The sequence below is a fragment of the Syngnathoides biaculeatus genome, chromosome 13 (assembly GCF_019802595.1).
Source record: "Syngnathoides biaculeatus isolate LvHL_M chromosome 13, ASM1980259v1, whole genome shotgun sequence".
Classification (NCBI taxonomy): domain Eukaryota; kingdom Metazoa; phylum Chordata; class Actinopteri; order Syngnathiformes; family Syngnathidae; genus Syngnathoides; species Syngnathoides biaculeatus.
The window spans coordinates 16,692,297-16,699,588 of record NC_084652.1 but is presented as its reverse complement, the minus strand read 5'-3'; the positions used below and the strand labels follow the sequence as shown (position 1 = coordinate 16,699,588).

Below are 7,292 nucleotides of genomic sequence, written 5' to 3'. Positions count from 1 at the left end.
AACATTTTAATTCTACATGCCAAACTTTGAGAAAACCCCCACCATAATCCAACTTGTAAACCATGTCCGCCAGACGTTTTGGGAGTACCAAGATGGCGGCCGACTGGCCTCAACCAATCGACATACAGCTCGATGTGTATGCACTGTCCCGTATTTTGTCTTTTTCAATCAGTGCCTCAAATACAACAGGGCTGCGGTGCCTGCAGCAATATGGCGGCCGCTCTGACGTATTGAAATAGTGGGCGGCTAACAGCACTCGCTACCTCAGGTGTGCTTGTTCATTCGGCCGCTCAGTGCCGTCGTTTTTTTTCCTGGTGGGTGGGTGGGGTGTGTCAATGGTAACTGCCCCCGAATAAGAAAGAGGTTCGTTTGTTTAGTTGAGTTCGAGTGGTGCGTGGGGCATCTCATGAAAAGTCAGCCAAGGAAACGGAGGTGCAGTGTCCGATTAACCGATGAAGCCTCCTGTTCGCTTGACTTTCGTGACCTACGAGGACTAATTATTAGTGCCAAAACAAGACAAAAAGTACCCCAAAGCTGTGGAAAAGTTGCCTGACTGAAAAAAGCAAGCGAAGCCTGGTGACGTTTTTTTTCTTTCTTTACCCAGCGAGCTGTTGCCTCACTACTTGCTCGTTCATTGGGCTTCTTTTGTGGGATAAAATAAGCCTTTCTGTTGGACTACTAAGTTTTATTTTTTTAAACTCTACTGGAACTATCTACGAGGTGAGTATTACTTTTAATAAATGCATTTGACACGTTTTATTTACCTTAAAAGTTCACCGTGTTTCAACTAGACGACAAAAGAATGTGTGTCTTCGGGCGATTACCCATGAGCGTTGATTAACGTTCGAATGATAAGGTTTTTTTTTATTACCACACGCATGCATTTTTTTGAGTGATAAGTGCTTTCTTTGTGTGTATGTGTTGCCCAATCTATTCCCCCAAAAGAATGTGTAAAAGTTTGAACAAAAAGTAGGCCACTGAGGCAAGCAAACGGCACTTATTTGTTCACCGAATGTGATCATTTCCAAAACAACAGGTTTCCTACCTCTAAAACCTTCGTATCCTTAACTAATTTGACATTTCATTTTTACCTCATTTGCTCTTTATATCGGTTTTTGATCAGGTTAATGACGTAAAGTTCCTCATGTGTTTTAATGCGAATCTTGCATTAAAGTGTCTGTGAAAGATACAAGTAAATAGTATTTTCTGGTACTGTATTATATATACATTCTCAACTCTAGAAATATTAATATTTGTAATGTTGATGAACTGGTCTGTTTCGTTTTTTTTCAATACCACTTTCGACCTCGGGGAGCAGTAGTGAGTCCCAATTATGCTCCAATATTAGAAGAAGAAAATTTAAACATTGGACATTTTTCCATCCTCGGGCTGGGCTGGCGGTGGTTGCATTGCGGGCCCTGCGGTTGTGGGGTGCTTCCTGTTCTCCCGGGGTGGGAGCGTTGGCAGTCTGTGTGGGACGTTGGTGGTGGGGGTGGCATTTTGTCCCTGCAGCCACACACCCCGGTGGACAGTTGTAAGGGCGCCTCTGGGTGCCGGCGAACCAACCTGCGTCCCTTGGTGTGGGACATGTCCACAGGGTTGCTCTCGAGCAGTGTTAATGAAATGTTCTGCCGTTATTGCGGCTTTATTTTAGTTTGTTGAGGGATTCTGTTCTGACAATTCCAAGGACCAGACCAAGCGTGTCTTGTGGCCTGTACTGAGATATACATTACCGCTACATCAGAACATGCACAAAGATTATTAATGATTGTTGAACATACTCTTTATTGAAAAACAAAACGAGTACAAACCTAGCAAAATAGAAATACTGATAAAAAGTTTCTTCCGGCTTGTCTCGTTACGGGTCTTAATGTAACTGTAATTACAAGTGTACATTTGTGGTTAGTTTTAAGGATTTTGACCAGCATGTCTGCAACCCTAGTGATGATAACCGGTATGGAAAATAAATAAATGAATGAATAATTGTTTCCCTTTGTGATGTGTAAATACAGATTTCAAGATTAGACTGATTGAATAGTTTTTAACAATTAAACTGGCTGCCTCCATTTTGACTTAGTAGCTTGTAGTTTATCTATACATTTTCGCTTTGTCTATTTTACGACCTGTTATCTGACATGCTTGCAATGCAGCGTGCTTTCAAAGTATCCCAGGAGACCGCTATGTGGTTCTGGTTCTGTTTTATTGTGTGTGTCAAGTCCAACATTCACTGGTCCACATGGAGGTCTTGGCTCGCACTCTGATGGTTAACCAGAATGCCTGGCCTGATGGGACTGCAGATGTCGTCTTTTCGGATACGTCTGGACTTGTCGGGCCTGCGTGCCTGAATTCCCGTGAAGGAATTGTATCCTGCGGCTGTGTGTGTGTCACTTCCTGAGCTACGCTTTAGACATTTTTTCCAGCGACGGTGTAGAAAAGTCCAGTGTCATTCGGTGTTGTGCAAACTAAGGCCGCCGCATGCACGCACGCACATACACAGACACACACACACACACACCCCTCTGCCTTGTCCTTTCTGAATCATGGATGATGACATGTTCTTGAGAACTCACGAAACAATACAGTTAAATCCCCAAAGTTATAGCAGCAGTCGGTCAGGTTTCCAAATATGCAAATGGGTTAATTTGTCATCAATGGCCATGTTTGATTTATAAGGGGGGGCGGGGAGGATGGTCACAAATTTTTAAAAAGTATGCAAATTAGTTTAATGACTAATTGTAATTTAAACTTGTTTATAAATTAATAAAATAAAAAGACAATTGAAACATTTACTAATATTTCCATTTTTATTGTTGACAATAAATCAAAAAGGTTAACGTCGTGTGGCAAGCCCTCATAGGATAAGACGGAAGGAGATGACGATAAATGGATGGTTCAATCATTTAATAAAAAAAGAATATACATTTTAGATGTGAAATTATTTCAATTAATTGAAACTTCAACTGTATTTGTAATTAATTGCTTGATAAAATACATCCAAAATTAATTGTATCTTGACAAATTATAAAGTCATATTATGAACAACACAATATTGTTGGTCTATCCCATGTTGTAGGTTATTTTTACGCATTAGAAACCAATTTAAATTTTGAAAAGAGCGTAAGAAATTTCTTAACCCCATTCAAAGCTTGAAATGTATGAGAAGTATCACACAACACTGCCTGTTCCTCATATTGCACGAGCAGTGAAGCATTGTCCCCTTAAAGTGCAACTGACACCAAAATACACATTTTAAAATAGGTATTGTTATCAAAACTATATATAATATTAATCACTTTGATAATATGAGTCTGAAAATGTGAGCAGAGAGCGTTTTTATCAATGTGCGAAGTTACTCACTCGACATCCCAGTGGCGGTCATAGTGCCTGTGATGTCATTTGTAGATGTCACACGGGGACAGTCGCCATAGAAAACACGCTATTCCACCTGCTATTGCAGATGAACAAGAGATTTTCAGATTTTTCTGACGCCCCTTCTGAGACTGAAGCTCTTTTTTTAAAGAGAACATCTCAGAAGTAAGTGAAGTGACTGGGGCCCGGCGAAGTAAGTACGTCAGGGGTTATTAATACTGCTACTTTCGGATAAGTACACAGACACCACACTGCCTTCCTGGAGCATTCGGTGGAAATAACATTTGTTCGAGTTTGGTAAGTATACGTTGTTTGGCTAGTTAGCTTGTGTTACACACTTCTAAACTGTCTTTGTACTTCTATTTTGTTATTGTTTTGTCTGCATGTAACACTTTTGTTAAGGCTATTTTCTAAAATGTTGATCTCTGTACTGCTCTGGTGCAGAAGGAAGTGGCTAGTCAAGAAGGTAAATAGTGTACCGATTGATGTCTGCCCATTACACTTAGCTCATTGTTTTTTTCGTTGCATCACTCATGGCTTTTGAGCCCTTCGAAAAGCAGTTCGGGCAGATGACGTAACTACAGGTTTTTGACAAATGCTTTTTGTCTCGTCTGTGAGTCGGTGTGAGCACACATTTTAAAGTGGATGTTAGAGGCAGGCAACACATCTTACTGTTTTAATTAACAGTGAAGTAGAGGAGTGATTTTGGTTTGCATGGATTTAATTAGTGATTGAACATGATTTAGGTTCGTGTAAGCAGATTTCTAAAAAATGATATCACTGAAACGGACTCACGCTTATGCATGCTTTTTGTTCATGTTGAGTGTTATGGAACTTGGCATCAAGGTCAAAGTGACACAATGAACTCCAGAGAAGAGAAACTTGTTCATTTTTCTAGGACGGCACCAGTAATGTGGATGTTGTTAAGTTGGAATGTATGATCTCATCCCTGTGAGGAGATCTGGCATGTCCTCCATGTGACTTAGAAAGCTTCATCATTTTGTTCAGTTACAAGATAGCCATGCAGCCTGGGTAGATCAGCCATTTGTAACACTATTTTGACCATGTGCTTCCTGTGCCTACTGACTTCAAGTCACCAGTTTAAATAGTCCATAAATGTGCCATATATCCATTTTCTATAGCACTTATCCTCATTCACGTCGCAGGTGAGCTGGAGCCTCTCGAAAGTGACTTTAGGCAGGAGCTTAGTACATTCTATACTGTTCGGCATCCAATCACAGGGCATGTCGTCGGACTGCACAATTTATTGGGACAAAATTATCTCGCGATAATGGCATGTGCAATATGTGTTCCTGTGATGTGCAGTAAATGTATACGCATCACGTATTGTTCGCTTTGTTGGGTGAGTATGACATTTATCAGTTTGATCAATTAGTTGTGACTTCACCGCCCTAGATTGTGGTGTCATATTGGCTAGAGTGGACCCATAGGCTTACAATATAGAGAATCAAACAAACCTGAAATGTGTATCACCTCTGAAATATGGGAGAATGCATTTAGTCAGCTTGTTTTGGCACATGAGAAAATGTATTAAGTATTTCTTTATGGACATAGTTAAATATCACAATATTCAACACCTATATCACATGTTTTTCAATATTGTGGAGGCCCAACATATGCAATAATGTAAGCAGTCTTTCATACTTATACCTACGGGCAATTTATTCATCAAAGCGAATAGGTATTGTATGTTTTTGTAATTAGGCCGACATGCTAACCATTCATTCACTCTGCCAATTAAACCTAACTTTCCCCCAATTTCAAGTTGCCCCACTGGTTTTTGAGGTTTTCCATTTCAAGTCTTGTTGGTTGTTGTAAGTCTTCATAAGGTATTACCTGCTCTCTACCAGTTATGTCACGTCTATATGAATTTCTTACAAAATTAGAGACTCTTGATTCAGAACATACTTGTTGCTTAAGAAGGCAATTTTTTTTTCGCACAGATCATGACACAAATCCCAACTTAAACTTCTTTGCTACCTTACGGTTAGCATTATTTGTAGCATGAGTGTGTTTTACTTTTCTTTGATTACCAACATCTTGAAATGTTTATCGCCACCAATAACGGAACGGCAACAACCTGAAAGTAGACGCTGAATCTTAGGTTTGACTTTGGGTTGTAGGTTAACTGTACCATTGTTACCCCTTTTTGTTTTATTTTTTTTTTTTTCCTCCCTTTAGCTTTTGAAGTCTATTAACAGTCTGAAACAACACCATCTTGTCTGCAGTTTGAAAGGTGTGTTGCCACCACATGGAAAAGTTTAGTCCAACAAAAACCATCCAAGCTTTTAGAAGTTAATACAAATTTTAAGAACAAAAATTTTGTTTTTGGCACCAAGTTTACTGGGGGGTTTTGATTTGGAGAGCATAAATGCAAACCTTTCAAGATGCAACTCAAAATGGCTACTTTTGAAACCGTAGTCGTTTAGCTCAGTGGTTAGAGCACTGGTTTGGAAAACCAGGGGTTGTGGGTTCATATCCCACTGGGGCCACTCCCTGAGAAGGGTTGCGTCAGGAAGGGCATCCGGCGTAAAAATTGTGCCAAACATATGTGCGTTCATCTGAGATGACACGCTGTGGCGACCCCGAAAGGGACAAGCTGAAAGAAACACACACACACAGTTGTTGTTGTTACCATGTGAACAATTACAGCTATGGATGAGTAACTTCCACATTTGAACCAATACCGGGGGATTGACACTGGTACTAACAGTACGAATTTTAGGTACTTTTTTTGTGCTTATGTGGGAATAATGTGGGATATAGCCACGTGCTAACCCCAGTATGACCAATTTGATTGGGTATTATGTTAAGGTATTTTCATGAACCTTCAAAAATGTTTTTCCGTCAATTTTTTTAATTTACCGGTAGTTACCTCCCCCCTCTTCATGCTGCATGCTCTGCAACCTGTCCTGACACAACCAAAGATGCTCCTACTTGTACTATGGAATGAGGAATTGTGGCTGGTCGTGGGTGTGGTTCGGATTGTGGAGTCAACCAGAGAAGATGGGAGTCTTAATGGACTGAATGTGGTCTAGGTGGAGCAGCAGGTGGTGGTGCTCTCTCGGTCTGACCAGCTGGCAAAGAAACAAGGGGGATGGGTGGACAAATGGTTATCAGACAATGACTCAGCCCCCTTATGAATGATCAAAATCTTCATCTGTGTTTTTTTTTTTTCCAACCAGAAGAGGAAGCTATACATCAACAACACATAACAGGATGTAGGTTGCTAAAATAGTCACATTGTTACACTAGTTTCTTGTCAAATGTTTATCAAAACGTGCTTAAACTTAAACAAATAGTTAGCAGGGTGTGCTGTTGAACATTCTCTAAGCTTTAGTAGATTATTAAACTTGAGACACATTTGTTTTGTAAATGTAACTATTTTTAATTGAAGTAAGATAAAGTACAAATGTTAGTCATGTAGGTAAGTCTCAGATATTATCAAAGATGGTTACTCAGTAATCCAAAAAGGAAGTGGCCGACAAAGACACCTTAGCATAAAAACTCAAAGCTCAATTATTCACTTTGTCTGCTCGAACTCCTCTTACATGACCTCATGTAATTCAGTAGTTGTAAGTCATACATTTTCAAAAAGCCTGGCATGAGCGACTTTCTAAAAAAGTCTGACTTTTTAAAAGACTGAATATGTCCTCTCCACCCGTGTGTTCTTTCATTGGCAGGACTGTTAACAGTTCGTCATTTGCGATTACTGTATATCAGAACCCACATTCTGAATAAAATTGCACAACTGTGGTGTGTCACTCACATTTGTAGTCTCAGCTGCAGTGAGAAGCACTCCCAGTCTGCGATGTCCTTCCAAAGTTGTTTGGTCAAATCATCTTATAACTGGACTTCTTGAAAGCTTCTTTTTGTTTTGTCTTTTTACTTGGTCCAACTCC

The 7,292-nt window shown here is 39.9% G+C and overlaps 1 protein-coding gene across 1 annotated transcript in view; it reads left to right on the top strand.

Annotated features, from left to right (window-relative positions):
• The first annotated feature begins 297 nt into the window (after positions 1 to 297).
• The window catches only part of LOC133511229 (integrin beta-1-like), a 28,203-nt gene continuing 21,208 nt past the window's right edge, over positions 298 to 7,292 (top strand). Inside the window, exon 1 of the mRNA XM_061839961.1 lies at positions 298 to 720. The gene's annotated coding sequence lies outside the window, so the exon portion shown is untranslated. The remainder of the gene's footprint in view (positions 721 to 7,292) is intronic.